This window comes from Neomonachus schauinslandi, chromosome 1 (genome assembly GCF_002201575.2).
Source record: "Neomonachus schauinslandi chromosome 1, ASM220157v2, whole genome shotgun sequence".
NCBI lineage: Eukaryota > Metazoa > Chordata > Mammalia > Carnivora > Phocidae > Neomonachus > Neomonachus schauinslandi.
The window spans coordinates 2,337,490-2,359,730 of NC_058403.1; the positions used below are offsets into that span (position 1 = coordinate 2,337,490).

The 22,241-nt window shown below is 51.7% G+C and overlaps 1 protein-coding gene across 5 annotated transcripts in view; it reads right to left on the bottom strand.

Moving 5' to 3' along the window:
• The window catches only part of AGPAT3 (1-acylglycerol-3-phosphate O-acyltransferase 3), a 151,699-nt gene that overhangs the window by 46,256 nt on the left and 83,202 nt on the right, over nt 1-22,241 (bottom strand). Inside the window, exon 1 of one of the 5 annotated variants that reach the window (XM_021679251.1) lies at nt 4,734-4,764. The exons of 2 other annotated variants lie outside the window; for them this stretch is intronic. The gene's annotated coding sequence lies outside the window, so the exon portion shown is untranslated. Of the gene's footprint in view, nt 1-1,114; nt 1,142-4,733; nt 4,765-22,241 lie in introns of those variants that run through there. 2 more of the 5 variants (XM_021679259.1, XM_021679253.1) reach the window with 2 other exon arrangements.

Consider the following 22,241-nt stretch of genomic DNA (forward strand, 5'->3'; position numbering starts at 1 on the left):
AAGGAGCACTGCGGACAAATGTCAGCGTGCTATCCAAGTAGGGCAGCCAGGCATCGTGTCCGGAGCCGACGCTCCTGCGCACGCACCCCTCCCAGGAAGCCTGATGCTGTGGCCAGGACCCAGCACCACCCGTTTGTCACTCATCCCCAAATACACTCCTACCCGGAAAGCAATTTGTAAATGAAATACAGTTTCAGACCTGAAATCTGTTTGACAACGATTGTGAATCTCAAAATTCATTTGCATCAGCTTGCTTGGTTCCTCATCATTTCAACTAAAAATCACTATTTGAAGTTCTACCGAGCCTTTACGCCAAGTGACTGGCGCACAGACAGCCCAGCTGGGGGGCTCTCTGCTCCCAGGCAGGGGGGTATGTAACCGCCAGGAAGCTGCCACCCTGCTCTTCCGAATGTCCCCACGAAAGCCAGCACACAGCCGGAAGGCAGCCCCCAGAGCACAGAACCCGGTGAAGCGCCTGCACCAGGGAGAGCCTGGGGGGTGCTCCGTCCATGCCCCGACTCTCTGGTTTGGTCTGACACGCTGACAGCACGCGGCACCTGGGAGCTGGCATACAAAGCCCTCCTGTACTCGGTGATGCCAGTGGTAAGAACACAGTTGCGTGGAGGACCCCTGTTGTTCCTGGTGGCACAGTGCCTGGTGGGGTCGGGGGACTGGAGGAGAAGCTGGGCTGGACCCCGCCTCCCACCGCTGCAGGATGGCCAGGGGCCGGACAGGTGCGGAGGAACCCCGGGGGCCTCCCTCCCCTGCTTGCTGTGGGCCACCAGCTGCAGGTGACAGGAGGGGCTGCCGCGCAGGGACGTGTGCCAGGCTGCTGTGCCCGGTGACCGGTGGCAGGACCACTAGTCTCCTGAGCGAGCTCCTGGGTGTCCTTCCCACCTCCACACACGTCTTCTCAGACAAGTGCGCTTTGCTGTTGCCCATGTCCCTCTCAGGAGCACGGAGCCGCCACGGGAATGCTGCAGAGGCCCTGGGGGGTCAGGCGACCACCGGGCCTGAGCCCCCTGAGCCGTCCCCTCTCCTGCAGAGGGCCTTACTCTTCCCTCCAGGAGGCTGCCCAGTAGCTAGACGGCTGCTACGTGCACCTGCTACCCACCTGTCCCAGCTGCCCAGAGGGGAGCCTGAGTTCCAGAACCACAGTCAAGATGCTCTAACACACCTGGAGTTCGCAGTCCTATGGGGGGGTGACAACTGTTCAAGCTGCCTCTGCATTCACACTGTCACTGGGCATCCTGATGGCCCCGTGCGTGTCCGCTCGTTCAGCCCAGTCACACAGCAGAGAAAGAGCAGAATCAGGATTCTGACCCAGGCCATCTACCTGCAAAACCACCGCTTCCATAAACAGGGACTGTGCCCTAAGCAACCAAGAGGCCCAACCAAGCAGAAATCCCATTCTCTCCTCCCACCGAAAGGCAGGTCTCCCCGACGGCTGACCACCTGGGCTTCCAGCCAACGAAGTGGGCAGTGGAGGCGTGCCCACAGGGACACTGCTTAAAGGCGCGTTCTCTGGCTAGCTTCCAAAATCAGGTCTGCACAGATTGGGAAAAACTCTGAAGACACACCCTTCAATCTGGGACACTGGGATGTCACACCCACCCACGGGCTGGTGTAACCCATCCGCCCAGTTCTTCAGCTCAAATAAACATTTTAAAGTAAAAACACCCCAGGGACACCTGGGTGGCTCAATCGTTAAGCGTCTGCCTTCAGCTCAGGTCATGATCCCGGGGTCCTGGGATCGAGAAGCGCATCGGGCTCCCTGCTCGGTGGGAAGCCTGCTTCTCCCTCTCCCTCTGCCTGCAGATCCCCCTACTTGTGCTTGCTCTCTCTCTCCTCTCTCTCTGACAAATAAATAAAGTCTAAAAAAAAAATTTTAAAGTAAAAACACCCCAGCTCTCGAGCCCTAATGAGATTTTGTAAATTAGTTGGGAGTACGACATTCTTGCTCTAAAAACGTGAGACCGTGCAGAAGCAGGGCAGGGGACAGGAGGTCAGCCATCGTCTCCCCGATGCCCGGGGCTGACCGCTGTTCCGTCTGTAGTTGCCAAATGCTGGCGCACACCGGACACCGAGCGGTTTTCTCACTCAGAGCCATCTGCCAGGGACTGAAGGTTTGTGCCCGCCAAGTTCACAAGCTGGAACCTGATCCCCGAGTGACGGCATTAGGAGGCGGGCCTTTGGAGGTGGTCAGGTCATGAGAGGGGAGCCCCCATGCTGGGGTCAGTGCCCTTAGGAAAGAGACCCCAAGAGCTCCCTCGCCCTTCCCCCATGAGGACCCAGCAAGAAGCCACCAGCTGTGAAGCAGGAAGGGGCCTGCCCGACACCAAATCTGCCAGCACCTTGATCTTGGACTCCCGGCCTCCAGAAGTGTGAGAAGTGCATGTGTGTTGTTGATGAGCGGCCGGCCCGTGGGACTCTGCCAGAGGCACCTCCAGCAGTGGATGTCACCGTCTGGTTCGCGCCCAGAGTCTGCCAGGGTCTGGCGGGTCACACACAGATAACGGAGTGACAGCTGACAGAGGACAAGGACTCAGCATTGCCCAGGTGCTCAGCTGCAGGTGCTCCGCTCTCAGAGACCCCGCTGGGTGCCGCATCACCCACCCACACCCACAGCAAGCGCCACTCCGGCCCCTCCCTGCTTCAGCAGCCCGGGCTCGGGGCGCTGCGATGCAGCAGGGAACTGGGGAAAGAAATCTAGCATCCTTTATTTTTGAAAATGAGTAGTGTTATCTTTATAATCTTTACAAGAGATTATCACAGCCCTGCCTGGTCTGCCAAGCCCAGCAGCACCCACCACCTCGCCCTTATCCAGGCCACACGCCTGGATTGACACAAAATGTGCCCACAGATCCTGTTAGACTCAAGCAGACCAGCCGTGAACACGGGGACTTGAGACCCAGCACAACGACCCTGGTGGTCTCGCCCGACGCCGCCACCACGCTCCCTCATGGCCACTTCCTCCCGCACTGTGCTCGGGCTCTGTGGGGAGCGCCCTGGTGCAGCCGGCTCACCTCATCTACCTCGCCAGGACACCAGATGACCAGGAACCTTCTCTCAGGCACCAGGCACGTTCCTGTTGACCTGTGCTTCAAAGACGTCCTCCCTGATAGGTGCACCATAAACAGCCCACATACAGCCAGCTCGTCCCAGCTCTGGGGCTAAAAGGCAAGCCCTCCAGCTCCCTCCTGATTGTGGGTGCCCTCAGTCCACCCTGGGGTTTGAGGGTCAGACAGACCAGCCGTGGCACCTGTTCGGATGGACATGCGTCCTCTGGTGCCCGGGCGACGGCATCCCTCCCAGGGCTGCCGGCCTGCACCGTCCACGGAGCATTCAGTGGTCCTGTGTCTGCCCCTCCTTCCTGGGACTGGCCTGTGGGCACCACGCACTCCGCTCACCCGTCCACCCCCCACTCCACCAGACAGGTAGCGAGGTGCTCACGGCCTCAGCCCTCCCCGGGGGCTTCGGTCCGTTCCTGGGCCGTGGGGACATCTGCCATAGTTTGAGCTCATTCTGTTGCTTTGGTTTCCTCGGGAGGCGTTCAACTGCCCCCAGCTGCATGCCTGGGTGCCCGGGTCTTCTCTAACAGGCCCCAGACGCTTTCTGCACGCAGCAGAAACCCCTCCCGTGGCCCCGGTGGGCTGCCCTCCAGCCAAGGAAAGCAGAACGGACAGCTAATCAGCCCCTCTCTATCGGGAGCACGTAAGAATTCTCCAGCTTTCACAAGCGCTGAAGAAGGGAGCAAAGAGGGAACGCGTGTTGCAAGCTAGCACTGCAGGGCGGGCCGGCCGAGGGAAAGAGTGAGCCGCGCAGGTAATTTACACGTTCTTGTAGCTGCATTAAAACAGCAAAAGCAAAAGGGGAGGTTAATTTAGTGATGTATTTGATTTAACCCAATGTAGCCAAAATACATCCTTTCAACATATAACATTAAAGAGGCGAGGAGCGGGGTGCCTGGGGGGGCTCAGTGGTTAAGCGTCTGCCTTCAACTCAGGTCCTGACGCCAGGGTCCTGGGATCGAGTCCCGCATCGGGCTCCCTGCTCAGCACGGAGCCTGCTTCTCCCCCTCTCTCTCTGCCTCTGTGCTTCCCGCCCCCTCTCCCTCTCAAATAAATTATTAAAAAAAAAAAAAGGCTTGGAGGAGCCGCTCACACTGTGTTTCCTGCAGGTCCGTGAGGCCTGGGCGCTAACTCCCACTGCCTCCTGACTCAGCCGCTCCCTTCCAAGGGCTCAACAGCCGTGTGTGGCCGTGGCACCGGACATTGGACTGTCTGGCTCTGCCAAAGGTTACTCAAGTGACATTTGTGGCAGACAACAGCCTCTGGCCCCCTGAGCAGGGAGAACGTACAGACCCAGAGAGCACTCTGCTCCGTGGCCTGACAGATTCCAGTGCGGAGTCCCGAGCCCTGGAGACGGCCCTAAGACAGGTCCAAACAACATCTTATTTACCCAGAGGCTTCGCCTTTGCTTTGGAGCTCAGGATTAGGACGGATGAGCCACGAGGACTCTCCTACAGGCTGAGCAAAGGTGGGGGGTTCCCTGGGTGAGTAACCCGGCCCAGCCCTGCTGTCCCGGGAACACACGGAGGGTGCGGACTCACAGACGGGGGGGCCCCTCCACGCCCAGGCTTGCGCAGCAGCTGCACGGTGCATGGGGGCCCCCTGCTCAGCAGGGAAGGCCATCAGTTCTGCAGGAGGGGGAGTGACACAGCCCGTGCTTACCTGAGGTCCCCTGGGCCAGGCGAGCCAGGCGGTCCCTTGAAAGCAACGGAGTGCACGGGAGGTGCTGACTTTTATCCGGCCCTCAGCCCCTCCCCGTCGGAGCCGCAGTGGGGCGGGCTCTCCGGGGTGTCCTTTTCACCCGTGACTTAACTCTGGGTAACGAGGAGGCAGAAACAGATAGCAGTGTGGCCTCGGGCAGCCGCTGCCCACGTCCAGCTCATGAGTGACGGGGGAGAGCCCTGTGGAGACGGAGGCTGTGGCCTTTCTCCTTTTTATCTCTACAGAGACGGAAAGCCAGGACCTGACTAGCCCCCCACGCTGAAAAACAGAAAGGCAAGTCTACCGGGGTAGAACCACCGATGTGTGCGGGGCACAGTGAGGAGGAGACCCAAGGACACAGGGCAGGACACTCCTTCCATCAAACTCAGGTCAAAGTTCTGGAATACGGGCTACTCTGCTGCATGGTGGGACGGAGTGGGCGGCCCACCCAGAGTCCACTGTCCTTCACTTCTGTACCAACAGGACAGACATCCTGTCAGGCAGGCCACCGCCGGCCAAGCAGGGAGGGACCCAGTCCCCTGTGACCAGGGCTGCAGTGTATGGCCTGGGAGACACAAGCCACTAGGAAATGGCCCAGACATGCCCTTCTCCTTCCTGCCTGGAATGCAGATGGAAGGGCCTGGGGAAGCAGCCCTCCTGAGACCAGCAAGCTGTAGTCAGGGGAACAGAAGCTGCAGGCAGAGGAGGAGGTCAGAGGGAGCCTGGTCCCTGTGGTCCAGGTAGCTGCTGCCGAGCCTGCCCCGGGCTTGCTGGCAACGGGAGAGAAACTGGCCTGTGCGCACTCGGACGCAGACCGAACCTGCTCCTCACGGACGTAGAACCCTGCAGCACAGATGTCTTTCGTCAGCAAAAACTATCCTGAGCTGCACAGCCCCCCACCCCGGTTCACGAACACGGAGATGCACCCAATCCCAGGTCTCGTCCTTGTGGCATGAGAATGAGGTCCGCACTGTAACAGGTCCCAGAGGGGAGCTTCTGTTCACAGACAGCCTGGAGGCTGCACCCAGCATGGCCCCAAGGGACGGTGCGCCCCATTCCTCCTTGAAGCACCCCTGCTCTCCTGGCCCCTTTGCTCCTCGTGCCAGCCCAATGCCGCTGGGCAGGGGCAGCCGGCTCTCTCAGGAACACACTCTCCTGCACGTTGGGAGGCCGAGCGGGGGCTCCCTCCCCAAGCAGGGCCCAGCTCAGAGTACCTGACAAGGGACAGTCTCCTCCACGCTCAGCCCCCCCGAGGGCCGCACTCCCCACCCCCTCACCCTCTGCTGGTCGCACGAGAAGCTGCCTCACCCAAGGTTTGCCGGCAGCAGAGCCCCCAGCAGCCCCTTCCACCACATGGAGGGCTCTGCCCCCGGGACGGAGCCCTCAGTGATGCCTTACCACGCCCCTCGTGGCACGGACGTCTATTTTTTATTTGGAAAGTCAAACACAAAAACCAACATCTCACGTACCCGTGCACCTACCATGGAGATGAAACATTCGCCAAATTGTTTCAGATCTTTGTTTCTAAAGAAAGCTGTGTGTGTGGTGTGTGTGTGCATGTGTGATGTGTATGGGAGTGTGCGTGGCACGGTGCCGTGGGTGTGCGTGGCACGGAGCCGCGGGTGTGCGTGGCACGGAGCCATGGGTGTGCGTGGCACGTGTGCCGCGGGTGTGCATGGCACGGAGCCGTGGGTGCAGGTGTGCGTGGCACGTGTGCTGCGGGTGTGCATGGCACACATGCTGTGGGTGCGGGTGTGCATGGCACGGTGCCGTGGGTGTGCGTGGCACAGAGCTGTGGGTGTGCATGGCATGCATGCTGTGGGTGCAGGTGTGCGTGGCACGGAGCCGTGGGGGTGTGTGGCACGTGTGCCATGGGTGCGGGTGTGCGTGGCACGTGTGCCGTGGGTGTGCGTGGCACGCATGCTGTGGGTGCAGGTGTACATGACACGGAGCCGTGGGTGTGCGTGGCACGTGTGCCGTGGGTGCGGGTGTGCGTGGCACATGTGCCGTGGGTGTGCATGGCACGCATGCTGTGGGTGCAGGTGTGCGTGGCACGTGTGCCGTGGGCGCGGGTGTGCGTGGCACGTGTGCCGTGGGTGTGCATGGCACGCATGCTGTGGGTGCAGGTGTGCGTGGCACGGTGCTGTGGGTGTGCGTGGCACGTGTGCCATGGGTGTGCATGGCACGGTGCTGTGGGTGTGCGTGGCACGTGCGCCGTGCATACCTCCAGGACCCACAAGAAGTGGGTGTGGCAGCTCACTTCCCCCGGACCCCGCGGAGCTCAGGACACCTGTGAGGTCCTGTGGGCACCTCTGAAGCTGGGGCCACCTGTGTCCATCTGTCCACAGAGAAGGGGGCTCTAGTGCAGCCTCCTGCCTTTGGCCACAGGCCACATGCTGTCCAACTGGACCCAGCCTGCAGGGACACATGCCAACTGCCTGTGCCTATCACCCCGTGCCTTGTCCTGGACTGCGGCTGTCCACCTCACGTCGTGGAGAGGTTAAGCCTAAACACCCCGTTGGCCATGGTGGCGCCCTGTGGGCAAGTGAATCCGGGCCGGCCAGCACGGCCACTCACGTCTGCCCTGGAAACATAGCCGTGTGGCCACCGGGCTCACACACTCCCGGCCACCCACCGGGATCCTCCACACCTTGGCCTCCCGTACCTCCTCCTCCTCCCCGTCTTCCCATCACTGGATGTGCATGGGACCCGGCCTCGGCCGTCCCTCCACCGGCGGCTAGAACCTCTCGACGACGCTGTGCTATGCGGTCTGGCGGCGGCACGCTCACTGTGGCCCCCGCACTCCTGCCCCTCCGCCTTCCCTGCAGCCAGGGGAACCCCCAGGAGCCCCGAGATGCATGATCCTGATTTCTTCCAAACACACACACACGCCCCCCCCCCACACCCAGTCATAATGCCCAGGAGCCCTGAGATGCACGGTCCTGATTCTTTGCAAACACACACATGTGCACCATGCACAGCACACACGTCCCTCCCACACACACCCAGTCACACATGCGTGCACATGCACGCACTCAAACCACGGCAAGTCTGGCTGCCCCCCACCCAGCACTGCAACCGAGCCCCATCACCTTCTCCTGACCTCCACGCCTGTCCCCTGTAATCCACCAGGTTCTCTCTGCCCCGGGAAGATCATGGAAATTTTGTTCACGACCATCGCCTCCCTACTACCCCCTGGAACGCAGCCCTCACATGTGTCTGGGTCACGTCCCCCACAGCCTGTGCCCTCCACAGAGGGGCACCTGGCAAGTGGCAGGCCCTCCGCCAAAGTCAGTAGATTGTCAAATGAGATCCACGCTACCTGATGGCAGGGTAGGGCAGCCTGCCCTCTCCCCGGCCACCTGGAGGCCTGACCTCCTGGGGACACTTCCTGGGGGCGAGTCCCCACCCTTCGCCGACAAACCACACTAGACACCACAGCTCCAAACCCAGGGATCAATGGAAACTTTCCAGCAAAGTCTGTCTTCACTTCAAAGTTGTTTGGGTTTTCAAAGCCTCAACGGGCGCAGTTCTTTATATGCAACTGGACTTCTGAAAAAGCCAGCACGCATTGCTATCTATGCTGTGTCCCTAGCACGTGCAGCATTGAGTCACACAGCAGAGAGAACACCCCAGCCCTTACTGGACGTCTTACTGGAACCAAGAGCCAAAGCCTCCCTCCTCACCTGAGGGTCCCTCTCCTTCTGCTGACATCACGGGATTAAGGAGTTTAATCTACAAAAGGGAAAATCTTCATTCGACAGAATTTAGCCCAAATAAAGAAGCCTATGTCCTCTTGTAAACCTTTACAAAACAGCATCAAGGTCCAGAGAAATCAGCAAGAAGAGCTCGTGGCACCGCCCCTTCTGCTGGTGAGCCACGATCTCCCTGTCCCTGTGGCGCGTCCCCTACCACACTCGTCCCAAGTCCAGGCCTGGCCCATCCCAACACTCTCGTGACACAGTAATGAACACCTTCCTGGGAAAACTTAGCTCTGAGAATCAGCGGCAGGGAGCTAATTACTGATCATCAAAAGGACAGCCTTTTGATGTGTTTTGTTAGTGTTTTGTTACCACTGAGAACAACCTGTCAAAGGCACCGAATAACTGAAGTGTTCTAAATTTGTTCATTGCCATGTTCAAGTCCAATGCCTCGTCAAGTTCTTAGTATCCCTGCGGGGAGCGGACCGGCAGCTCAGCCCAGAGTCCCGCGCTCATGCGGGAAGATGCACACACACGAGCACTGAGCCATCCACGGCGCACCTGCCTGCTGGCGGAAGGGTCCCCACGCTCGGGGGTGCTGGTGGGGGAACGTGGCGAAAGCTACTGGCGTGGACTTAACCCGCGCCCATCAGGCCGTCTGTGGTCACAGCCGTGTAACAGAACAAACACGCGTGGCCTCCATCCTGGGAGAGGCGGGGCCGGCAAGCGACACGCACACAAAGCAACAAGCCGGCCTGCAGTTTGCTCCAAGGCCCTTCTCCAGGCTCCAGGACCCTCGTTTGCAGGTGGCGCCCAGAGCCCGCATCCAGAACCGTGGGGAGGACCCGGGGAGAGTGCATGGGTACACACACCTCAGTGCTGCGTGCCCAGGAAACGAGGGTTTGAAGACACTGCAGAATCCAAGTCCTGGTTCTAAGGTCTTCCCGCTATTTAGGAAGAAAGTAGGGACACCGACGAGCCTGAGCGAGGCCAACCCACATCCTGATGCTGTGAGGACACCACCACAAGGGCACAGCGGGTAGATGAGCTAACAGACGTCAGCTCAAGAGAAGGCAGTAAAACGAGGGGCAAGGATGAGGATGATGGCAGCGGTGATGCAGGGAGTCCCCGCGTCTCAGCAATCACAACAAGGACAAGCAGCAGGTGAGGCCTGCATCTGCGAGATGTGAGGCAACAGACGAGCCCAAACACTGAGTCACAGAAAGACAGAAACTCAAGGCCACAGACATGATGCTCAAACACCCACACAAGAAGGCCACAGTAATGAAGCAAGGTGGTAAAATGGGCTTGAGGCAAGCGGCCCTGGAGAGACAGGCGGGGGCCGTGCCTGAGCCACCAGGAAGGACACACGGATAGGCTGGGATTAGGCGAAGCGCACCTTCCCAAAGGTCAACGCCACCAAAGACAAAAACACAACCAAACAAAACAACCAGAAAGGCTAAAAACAAGGACCACATACAAAAGGATGTGTGTTTTGTGCATGGGCACACATCTTATCTGTCCCTCTCCAAATACAACCAAAGTAACAAAGCACTGATGCACACACGTGGGGACAGGCAGAGATCACCTGCTGAAAGCCAACTATTTTCACCCTGGCTCACAAAATAAAATCAAACTCCGCTACATATAAGAGAGATACCTCCACCAAAGCAACTTAGCAGGGCTGAAAATAATAAACGTGTACTGGGCAAATGCAAAATGTAAAAAGAGGATTCAAAATCTTAGTATTGGACAGTAGATGGTCAGACCCGGCGAAATGAAATGAGACAAAGCAGGAATGTTTATGATGCTAGGAACTCAAATTCTTAAAGAAGACAGAACAGTTTCACCTCTGTGCGCCAAATAACCCACAGCACTTTTCATAAAGCAGAAGTCACGGGGGATGTTAAAGAACAACTCACAGCACGCTAATAATGGGACACGCGGATCCGTCCTTTCCAACCCGAGGAAGAACAGCGGTCAAGAGGACGGTAAGCAGGGAGGCTCAGGAGGTGGGTCTAAGGCTCTGGCGCTAATCCTGTCGCTGGTGAGGAAAGTCACAGCTCTTTTCACCTGCCCGTGGGACATTCACGTATTAAGCAACAAAGAAATAATCAACAAGTTCCAAATCGTATTTGGAGCGCAGACAATGTTTGCTAGCAACTAATAACAAGATCCAAAAACAGAGCCTTTTCCCTGAGAGGTGACCATCCATCCTCCTCTTAGACAGTTCTCTCTGGGGATATAGAAACCAAAAATATATGATTTCTAAAAAGCACAATGAAACTGAAGCCGTGCTTAGAAGAAAAGTTATCACATTAGGTATTTAAGTCTTTAGGAATGAAAGCATGAAAATAATAGAATCAAGCTTCCAACTCGAAAAGCTAAAAGAGAATTACAAAGTCAGGAAGGAATTAAGAAAAGTAAAAACAAACAGTGAGTTTTAAAAATTCTAATTAATAGCTAAACTTGAAAAAAAAATCAATAAAACAGTTAAGTCACCCATAGCAATAAAAAATAATGAAGAAAAAGTAGAACAAAAATACACAAAATAAAAAAAACGGAATAACCATCAAAAGAAAACTTTTTTTTTTAAATCGTGGAAATAATTGCACATGTCTGTGCAAACAAATTTGAAAGCCTAACTGAAATGGGTATTTTCTAGAGGGAAAAAATTTACAAAGAAAGGGACCACAAAAAAGAAACTAAGTAGACCTAATTTTTTTTTTAAGATTTTATTTATTTATTTGACAGAGAGATAGCGAGAGCAGGAACACAAGCAGGGGGAGTGGGAGAGGGAGAAACAGGCCTCCTGCTGAGAGGGAGCCCGATGCGGGGCTTGATCCCAGGACCCTGGGACCATGAATCCAGATGAAGGCAGATGCTTAACCGAATGAGCCACCCAGGCACCCCAAGCAGACCTATTTTTTTAAAGATCTATTTATTTATGTGAGAGAGAGAGAGCACGCAAGCAGGAGGGGTAGAGAGAGAGAGAGAATCCCAAGCAGACTCCCTGCCAAGGACAGAGCCCGAAGCGCACTCGATCGCACGACCCTGAGATCATGACCTGAGCCGAAACCAAGAGTCGGACACTTAACCCACTGAGCCACCCAAGCACCCCAAAGCAGACCTATTTTTATAGAATGAAAAGGTATCTGTCAGTTACTTCTAATGAAAGATGCCAAACTCAGATGATTTTGCAAGTTAATTCTACCAATCCTCTAAGAACAGGTTATCTTCATACAATTTAAAGAAATTTAAAGAAAAAGTCCAGATGCCTTTTATGAAGACAGCATGGCACTGCATACACACGGAAGAAGGAACACAGAATAAGGAAGCCTGTCTACATCGATGGCTCCCATGTCTGATGCAAGGAGCCTGGGGTCCCCGAGCCCCCAGCAGGGGACACAGAAGTCCCCTGTTTTCCCAGTATGTCTTGATGAGGCAGGGCTGTCTTTATGTACTTCAACCAAACAACACAGACTGAATTCAGAAGCAGCTGATTCTGGCTGCTTCCTCTGTTGCCAGATATGAAAGAGACTCGTAAAACTATAAAACAGTGCCACTCTCCTCACTCCCTGGGTTCAGCTGTGGAAAATGTAGTTTTTCTTCATAAAAAAGATTATTTATGTTAACATGTAATCAGTTTATTGCTTCTATTTTAAATGGATGATTAAATAAATATTTTTAAATGTTCTCAGGATTAATTTCTAAAATAGTCTACATGGACAGTAGGATTTCTTGACCAGGATACTGCTGAGATTTTGGACCAGAAGCTGTCCTGTGCATGGCAGGCTGTCCACCAGCATCTCTGCCCGCGCACTGCTTACCAGGAATGACACCCTGCACCACCAGCTGTGTTAACCAAAAACATCTCCTGAAGTTGCCAAATGTCCCCTTGGCGGTGACAGAAGCAATCACCCCCAGCTGAGACCCACAAGACATAGGACTTGCACAGACACACACAAAGCTCTCTGCAGGCCTCAATAATTTTAAGAGAGTAAAGAGAACAAAAGTTCAAGAACTTTTTGCTTATGAATATGAATACAAAAATTGGTAAAAAAAAATTATTAGCAAACTAAATCTAATAGCACATTAACAAGATAATACATCATGACCAAGTGGGGTCTGGTCCATGAATGCAAGGATAGTTTGATATTGGGAAATCAATAAAATTCTTTATATCTCTTTAACAAGAATGCTAGGCTGATAATTTAACAAAATTCAACCTCACTTCCTGACAAAAACAATAAAGTAAGAGTCAGTCTGAAATATCCTACATACTCATTCCATCTTCCCTGCAAGGTGATGATCTCTCAGCTCCAAAGCCACTTACGCACAGCACCAGCCGCACGTGGACAGAAAGGGAGAGCCCAGGCCAAAGCTAAGGAGGCGAAGCCCACGCTCCAGGAGCCTGGCAGGGCTTCGACGCTGCAGAGCCCCGAGGCCCCTCGTCACCCTCCACGGACACTGCCTCCACGGCGCTCACCGGACCTCGGCTAGCCACACAGCACAGCAACGAGCATAGAGCAAGCCCGTCGGGGCCACTCACGCACACTGCCAGGCTGGAGAGCGTGCGCTGGTTCTAATGAACCGGTAATTGGTAGCTGTGCTCTGAAACAGTAATGCAGACATTTCCTACAGTGTGTGGGTGCATGTGCACGTATGTATACACACGCATGCTCCAGAACACGCATGCAGAAGCAAGTCCTCGGAATGAAGCAGAGCTGCGCGTCGTAAAAAACTTCCAGGCCAAGTCACAGTCATTGGCGCAGATATATATTATAAACACATATAAATGTGTTTTTGAAAACTCTGCGCATGTATGTATGTTTTTACGTGTATTTTTACAAGTTCTGGAAGGATCAACCACAGCCAGGAAAGACTGGGACTTGCAGTGGAATAAAGAATGAAATCTTGATTATGTATTACATTTGGTTCTGTGTTCAATTTTCACAAGCATGCATTAGTTTTATAATTAAATAGTAATTTAATTATTAATTATTAATTATTATTAATTAATTATTAAATAAATTATAATTAAATGTTAAGAAAAAAAATTACCTTGCTTGCTTATTAAGTTCTAACCTTTTGTCTCTACGGTGGTAACAACAGTCTAACCAATTACCCTGAGCACTGGTAAGATTTGTTTTTTCAGGAAAAAAGCTCACCTTGTAGGATATCTGCCTTCTCTAGATACAACTTGGCCGGTCAAAGTCTGAGCCCTTTGCTTGGCCCCCTCATACCACCTGCAGGGTCAGGAATTCCTCCTCCCACAGCAGTGGGAACTACACCAAGAGCTCCAGGCACCTGGAGCCAGAGGTGCCCTGGCCTTTCTACCTCCCCTGCTTTCTTGGAGAGCAATCCCTCCCCCTGCCCTCTGCGATCTTAGCTAGGAAGGCGCCTCCCCGCATTACGGCCTGGGTTGAGGTCCACAGGACACGTGGGCCACAGCGGGTTTGAGTGATCGGTGAGGCCCTTTGCCCTCTTTGGGGTGCACGTCACATTCCATGATGGACCAGCGCCCCACAGCTGCACGCCCTCGTCAACCCTGGCTCCGTACAGACTCCACATCAGTGCGTTTTAATTCTCAGTTCTCTGATGACTAATGAAGCTGCACGCCTGTTTTCATGTGTTTATTAGGTATTTCGACATCTTTTGAGAGGTGCCGGTCAAGTCATAAACGAACGATTTGCTTTATTTCCATGTTGAGGATTATCAGCTTTGTGGGGGGTGGTCACTGTCGCACATCATCTCTATTGTGTTTGGTTTTGCTATGCCTTTCCTATATGTGGAACTTAAGAAACAAACAGAAGAACTGGGGGATGGAAGGGAAAATATTTTAAAATAAGATGAAATCAGAGAGGGAGGCAAACCATAAGAGACTAACTCTAGGGAACAAACTGAGGGTTGCTGGAGGGGAGGTGGGTGGGGAGATGGGGTAACCGGGTGACGGGCATGAAGGAGGGCCCGTGATCGAATGAGCACTGGGTGTTATATGCAACTGATGAATCACTGAACTCTATCTCTGAAACTTAAAAAAAAGTGGTCCACTGTACACACACACACACACACACACACACACCCCTAAAAGTCGTTTGGTTTGTGAATGTTGATTTAATCTTACTGGATGCTTGGTTATAAATCAGATCTGGGAAGGGTCCCATAGCTATTACCAGGCCTGGAAAGCACAATGCCCCTAACCTGCCATTCTTCCTCCCCTTCTTTCTGCCAGCCTCAAGTATTACTTTGCAGTCCCCAACCCCAGAAATGAGGGAGATCAAAGTGATTTCCATCTCCGCCCTCCCCAAATTCCATCTTGCTGGGAGAGATCCAGCTGATGGCCAGTGACCCGTGGCCACTCTCCCCCAGAAACAAGACATCGTCAGGGACATGTGCCTGCCGTGCATGATGCAACATGCTTCACGGATCCAAAGGCTCTCGGCGGCATGCGGGGGGGCCAGCACCCCTGGCCGGAGCCCTGAGGAGGGAGAGAACCTCTCAGGCTTGAGCGCTGTGCCACCATGGCCAGACCGTAATCAAAGGAAAGGCACACACCAAGAGTTCCACTGGAGGCCACGGAATGGCTTGATTTCCTTTTGCAGACAACCAGTAGCTTGCAACAATTTCACAGTCGAGACCCCAAGCAGTGTTATGAACTCACCAACAGTGAAGAAAAGCAGATGACCTTTTGTTGATTCAGAACGCTGGAGATGAGCTGCTCAGAGTAGTGGGTAGGTTAGCGAGAGGATCACATCTATATCCCCGCTTAGCAAACAAGGGCTCATAATGAAATACTTGACTCTAAGGAGACCGTAAACAAAGTAACTTCAGTTTGAAAACTAAAGTGGTGCCTGTGTTTTACATAAGCCATGAGTGACTCCAAGTGTAGAAAGTCTGAGGCTCCATCAACCCCACTCAAACCCTAAGAGTTGTTTGTTTTTACCAAATGGTAGCTATCAGCACACCATTTGTTGCAATTACCACTCAGGAGGTTAAACTTCCTGCCCACAATGTCCGGGCCTCTCTGCAGAAAGTTCTCGCAAAGAGAGCCGACTCCCAGGCCCAAAGAAGCCCGGGCAGGCGGAGGCCCTGTGCTCACAGCTCGACTGACAGAAAAGGAACCTGTCACTTGTCACCCAGTGGTGGAAGACCCCAGGAATGAGCATGGGCGCAGGAGGGAACCTGAGAGGAAGGTCCCTGAGTGCTGGGAGTTGGGACACGGAAGGATGGGAGAGAGGCCCGGGTCCCTGGAGGCACGGGCTCTACCCTCAGGCCCAGGAGAACCAGCACCCACCGGATTGGGTGCTGTCCCCCAACGCCGCTGGTTATCACTGGGCTTCGCGGGGGGTCAGGGGGAGGCCCACAGCAGCAGACCGCCCCATGCAAACATGGGCTCTCCTCACGGCAAACACGCACACTGGCCTCCAGGTCACCCGTCCAGCCCTGGACGCCGAAGCTGGATGGCCAGCACTCCGTCTCCTGATGGACAGACTCCTGGCCTTCCAGGTCTGCTAACCAAGTCCGGGTGCAGCTCTGTGGGTGTCAGCAGCTACTGGGCCCCCACAGAAGGCCCTGGACCGTGCGTGGCTTTCAGCGTGGCCCCGTTTCTAACTCAGTTCATCCTGCCCGGGAAAGAACAGAAGGGAAAGCACTTTATCAGATTACCCAAATCACTGGATTTTGGACAAACAGGGACTGGTTATAATAAATACCCTTTTGGCCACAGGAAACCTTTAAAGTATCTACCTCCTCAAGAAAATCAGCCGACGATGCAGTAAGGCCTGGCTGGGCCTCCCGTGCTTCCCTTAGTGCCTTCGAGGCTGGACAGGCGGGGTGCGCTCATGGCTGGGCACCCACGCCTGCCAGCACGAGCCAGCGCCAGATCCCGGTGCGGACCCAGTCCAGCGCTATCACAGGGAACAGAATCACCACGTGCATGCGCACACACACACACGTGCACGCATGTGCCCGCACCTCCATCTGACTCACTGAGGCACGGGGCAGCAGGGCTGGTGGGACAATCGTCCTTACGGGCTCCAACATGAAGTCTGAAAGTGAGAGGCACGAACACGACTGCTTACGGAGGACTGGAAACCCCACACTGGCCACAGCACATGCTGTTGGCTCCAAATCAAACGGCACGCACCCCAGGGAAGCTGAGAGCTGTGCACGAAGATGCCACCGACTCAGGCAAAATCAGGGATACGGCCTATTTGGGGCCCTTTCAAGTGCCATTCCTCCCTCCCCACCGCCTGATAAGGAGGCGCAACAGATGGCTTGGAGAGGAACAAACCCAGAGAGACCCGGAGGTCACACGTTTCCCCGTCCCCTGCAGGCGCGGGGATAGCTGAAGGTGGACGCCTCCGGGACGTGAAGCAGGGCAGCCTCTGGCCTCCGGGCCTCTGGAGGCAGAGGCCCCCCATCGCCCCTACACCGGAGCCCCACCCGCAGCCAACCCTGCCGACCCATGGGCGCAGCCCCCTCTCCGGCACCGCGCCAGCCGGGCGTCCACAAAGCAGAAGCCCAGGCTCGCTGGCTAAATGTGGCTCTTGTTTCAGTTTGTTTTAAACTGTGGCAAAACATACAGAAATTTCCCATCTTAACCATTTCTAAGTGTCCAGGTCAGTGGTGTTCAGTACGTCCACACTGTTCTGCCACCATCCCCAGTGTCCACATCCAGGAACTCTGTCCCCAGGAAACACTGACCCGCCCGCCCCCACGCTGGCTCCCACTGCTCCCGGGACCTGTGGCTCTGGTCGTCCCCAGGCCCGTGTCTAAGTGGACTCACGCAGGCTTCATCCTCCTGTGTCTGGTTCCCGTCCCTGAGCACGATGTCGTCAAGGTTCATCCGGGCCGTAACGTGGGTCCGAACGTCGCCTCAGGCTGAATAACACTCCACTCTGTGTGTACACCGCATTTCTTCTCCTGTCGATCTTACAGCTTCAGCTTTCACACTCAGGTCTGTGATCCATTTTTAATTTTTCCATAGGGGATGAAGGAGGGCGAAGGTTCGTTGCTTTTGAACAACGAACACATATATATATGTGTATATATATACACGGGGGTCCAAGAGTCCTGGCTCCTTTCCCCACTGAATCACATTGGCACTTTCATTGGGAATCAATGGACCATAAACGTGTGGGTTTGCTTCTGAAATCTGTTCTGTCCCGTTGATCTTCACGTATACCTTTTGCCAGTTCCACAATGTCTATATTGCCATAGCAGTGGAGAAAGTCTCAAAATCAGGTAATCTTTTGTCTCTTAAAATCATCCTGGCGGTTCTAGGTCATTGGATTTCTGTGTAAATTTTGGAATAAGTTTGTAAATTTCTACAAAAACCCTTGCCAGGATTTTGATCGTGATTGCACTGAATCTACAGATCAATTTTGGGAGAATTAACATTTCAGTAACATTGGGCCTTCTGGCCAATAACAGACTATAGGTCTTCCCATTTAGTCTTTAATTTCTCAGCATACTTTTTGCTTATATTTATCCATAAGAATTTCATATTTTTGAAGCTCTTATAAATGGTGTTTTATTACAGCTTTTAATTGTTCAATGCTAGTATACAGAAATAAAATTAATTTTGTTAGATTGACCTTGTACCCTGTAAATTCACTAACTCCACCCATTCTAGTAGCTTTTTAATAGATTTTTTAGGATTTTCCATATAAACCATCATGCCACCTTTGAATAAAGACAATTTTACTTCTTTTCCATTCTGTACATCCTTTATTTATTTTTCTTGCTATTTTTCTTGCCACTTTTCTAGCATAATGTTGAGCAGAAGTGGTGAGGCATGCTTGCCTTGCTCCCGATATGAGAAGGAAAGCCCTTGGTTCCCCAGCATTAAGTACAATGCTAGCTGTAGGTTTGCACGGATGCCCTTTATCAGACTCAGGTGCCCACTACTAGACTGCTGAGAGCTTGTGGGTTTTTTAGCATAAATGAGTATTAAAGTTTGTCAAGGGCTTTTTTTTTTTTTTTTGCATTAGGATAGTTATATGGTTTTTCTTTTTTGTCTGTTAATACAGTGAATTATAGTGATTGATTTTTTTTTAATTTTTATTATTTATTTGACAGAGAGAGAGACAGCGAGAGAGGGAACACAAGCAGGGGGAGCAGCAGGCAGAGGGAGAAGCAGGCTTCCCGCTGAGCAGGGAGCCTGATGTGGGGCTCGATCCCAGGACCCCAGGACCATGACCTGAGCCGAAGGCAGACGCCCAACGACTGAGCCACTCAGGCGCCCCTACAGTGATTGATTTTAAATGTTAAACCAATCTTGCATTCCTGGGGTAAATCCCCCTTGATTATGATGCAGTGTCCATTTTACACGTTGTTGGATTTGACTTGTTAAAATGTTCTAATTCATGAAGGATTTTGCTCATGAGGGATACTGGTCTACAGTCTTTGCCTGGTTTTATATCAGGGCAATGCTGGCCTCATGAAGTGGATTGAGAAGTACTCAACCATCCTCTTCCAATGACTGGTGGACCTTGTGCAGAATTAGTATTATTTCTTCCTTAAATGTCTGATAGAATTCATCAATGAAGTCATCTGGACCAAGCATTTTCTCTGTTGAAAGACTTTTGTACATAAATTCAATTTTTCAATAGATACAAGGTTATTCCGGTTACCTATTTTGACTTGAGTAAGTTTTAGTGATTTGTATCTTTTCAGGAATTTGTCCATTTCATCCATGTTCTAAAATTTCCCCAAAGTTTTTCAGAATATTCCTTTGCCATCATTTTAACACCTATGGGATATGTAGTGATTTCTCATCTCTCGTTTCTGATTTTGGTGGTTCTCTTCTCTTTCTCTTTCCTGATCAGTCTAACTAGGGGTTTATCAATTTTAACGATCCTTTCAAAGAACCAACTTTTGGGGGTTTTTTCCTATTGTTTGTTTTCTATTTCATTGATTTCTGCTCTTTGTTATCTCTTTCTTTAGTTTGCTTTTTCTTAAGGTTGAAGCTGAAATCATTGATTTGAGAAGTTTTATGTTCTAGTATGATCATTTAATGCTATAAATCTCTCTAAGCACTGGTTTACCTGCATTCCACAAATTGTAACACATTATGTGTTGACTTCCACTAAGTTCAAAATGGTGTCTAGTTTCCTTTGTGATTTCCTCTTTGAACCAGTGGCTATTGAGAAGTGTGCTTATTTTGTTTCCAAGTGTTTGGGGATTTTTCCAGATATCTTTCAATCACTGATTTCTAGTTAATTCTCTGTTGGTCAGAGACCATACTTTGCATGGTTGAGTCCTTTTCCATGTTCTGAGACTTGTTTTATTGTCCAGAACGTGGTCTGTCTCGGTGAACGTTCCACACGCGAGTCCTGCTGCCGCCGCCGGGTGGGGTGCTAGTCTATAAACCCAAGCAGGCCAAGCTGGGTGATAGCGTGGTCCGAGTCTCCTACATCTTTACTGATGTTATGTCTACTTGTCCTATCAGTACTGAGACAGGAGCGCTGAAGTCCCCAACTATGACTGCATCTGTAGGTCTCCTTTCAAGCATATCATTTTGTGCTACTTTTATTTTGAGGCTGTTATTAAGTGCATACCTATTCAACATGTTATGCTTTCTTGATGAGCTGACTGCCTTTACCAGGATAACATATCATTCTTACTCCTGGAAATACTTCTGGTCCTGAAATCTAACTTATCTGACTCCCCCATCTTCGGATTTGCATTTGTGCAGTACGGCTCTTTCCAACCTTTTCCTTTAAACTGGGTCTTTTGGGGCTCCTGGGTGGCTCAGTCAGTTAAGCATCCAGCTCTTGATTTTGGCTCAGGTCGTGACCTCAGGGTCATGGGATCAAGTCCCACGTTGGGCTCCCTGCTCAGCAGGGTCTGCTTCTCCCTCTCCCTCTGCCCCTCCCCCATCCCCGCTTGTGCTCGTGCGTGTGCTCTCTCAAATAAGTAAAATCTTTTTAAAAAATGAAAAAAAATAAACTGTCTTTATATTTAATGTGGATAGCACTTTAATCTTTTTGATCTGACAATCTCTGACAAAATGTCTCTTATTTGGAATTTTCAGGCCATCCGCATTTGATGGGATTGTCAGTATGGTTGGATTTAAATCCATCATCTTTCTATTTGTCCTATCTGAATTTCTTTACTTCATTTTTTCTTTTTTCTATCTTCTTCTGGACTCATGATTTTTTTAATGATTCTATTGTATTTCTTTTTTTTTTTTTTTTTTTAAAGATTTTTTTTATTTATTTGAGCCAGAGAGAATGAGAGAGAGAGAGAGAGAGAGAGAGAGAGCGTAGGGTCAGAGGGAGAAGCAGGCTCCCCGCCGAGCAGGGAGCCCGATGCGGGACTCGATCCAGGGACTCCAGGATCATGACCTGAGCCGAAGGCAGTCGCCCAACCAACTGAGCCACCCAGGCGCCCAATTCTATTGTATTTCTACCACAGCTTGTTACTAGACCTCCCTGCTGTTTCTTAGTGGCTGTCCTAGGGTTTACAACACACCTTCACTACATCCCTGTCTACTTTCCAATATTTTAATGCTTCCTGTCCATTTTAAGAACTTTACAACAGTTTCCATTTTGTTCCTCCTAGACTTTGTGCTACATTGTTGCAGACCTTTTATTTCCACTTACATTGCAAACTACAAGATGTCATTATTATCTTTAAACAGTAAATCATCTGTTTTTTGGGTTTTTTTTTTTAACACAAGGGGACAAAGGTCTTTTCTACTTGCCTGCACTTCTGCTGCTCTCCATTCCTTCAGATCCAAATTTCTGGCTCCTCCCTGAAGGAGCCCCTTCACAGTCCCTAAAGAGAGTATGCCGGAGATACATTCTTTCAGCTTTTGAACTCTGAAAAGTCTTTATTTTGCCTCCACTTTGGATAGGTATTCTGTTGTCTTTAGAACCGTAGCTTGAAGATTTCCTCCTCTCAGTATTTGGAAGATGTTCCTCCATCATCGGGATTACGTAGTTTCTGATGGGAAGTGCGCCATGAATTCCATCTTTGTTCCTCTGTGCATAGTAGGGTTTTGCCTCTGGCTGTTTCTAAGATTTTTCTGCTTTTAAAATTTCCAGAAAGTTGATTACAATGTGCACTGGTGTAGTTTTCTTCCCGTTTCTTCTGCTTGGGGCTTGTCGAGCTTCTTAGAAATGAGCTTTCATCAGATTCAGGAAAATTCTAACTATTTTCTTCAAATATTTCCCACCACACACACCTCTTTCTCTGAATTCAATTTCATATGCTATTCCACCTGATATGGTCCCACCCACACTCTGTTCCTTTTTTTATCCCCACTGTTTTCCAGGTTTTGTTGTAGGAAGTTTCTAGGGCTATCTCTTCATGAATACTGGTCTTGTCTCTACAAAGTCTGACCTAGTCTGAACCCCATCTAGTGCATTTTCTAGAAGACTCACTGGGTCTTTTCCATACCTTCTGCTTTCTCCTTGTTCACATTTTCTCTGTGTCACTGAACACATGGAGTGTATTTATAATTGACATTTTAACATCCTCGCCTGCTCATCCTACTGTCTGGACAGATGCGGTTCCACCCAGATCTGTTTCTCGTTGTTGATTTCTCTCCTCTTTTGGGTTATATTGTCCCACTTATTTGTAGGGCAAGTGATTTTTGACTGGCTCCAGACATTGTGAACTTCATGTTATTGGAGGCTGTTTTGCTGCAGTCCTTCTGGTGAGGCTTTACTCGGGGACGTAGTTAAATTACTTAGAATCAGTCTGACGTTTCAAGGTTTGCCATAAGCTTTGTCAGCTGAGTCCTGAGCAGGCC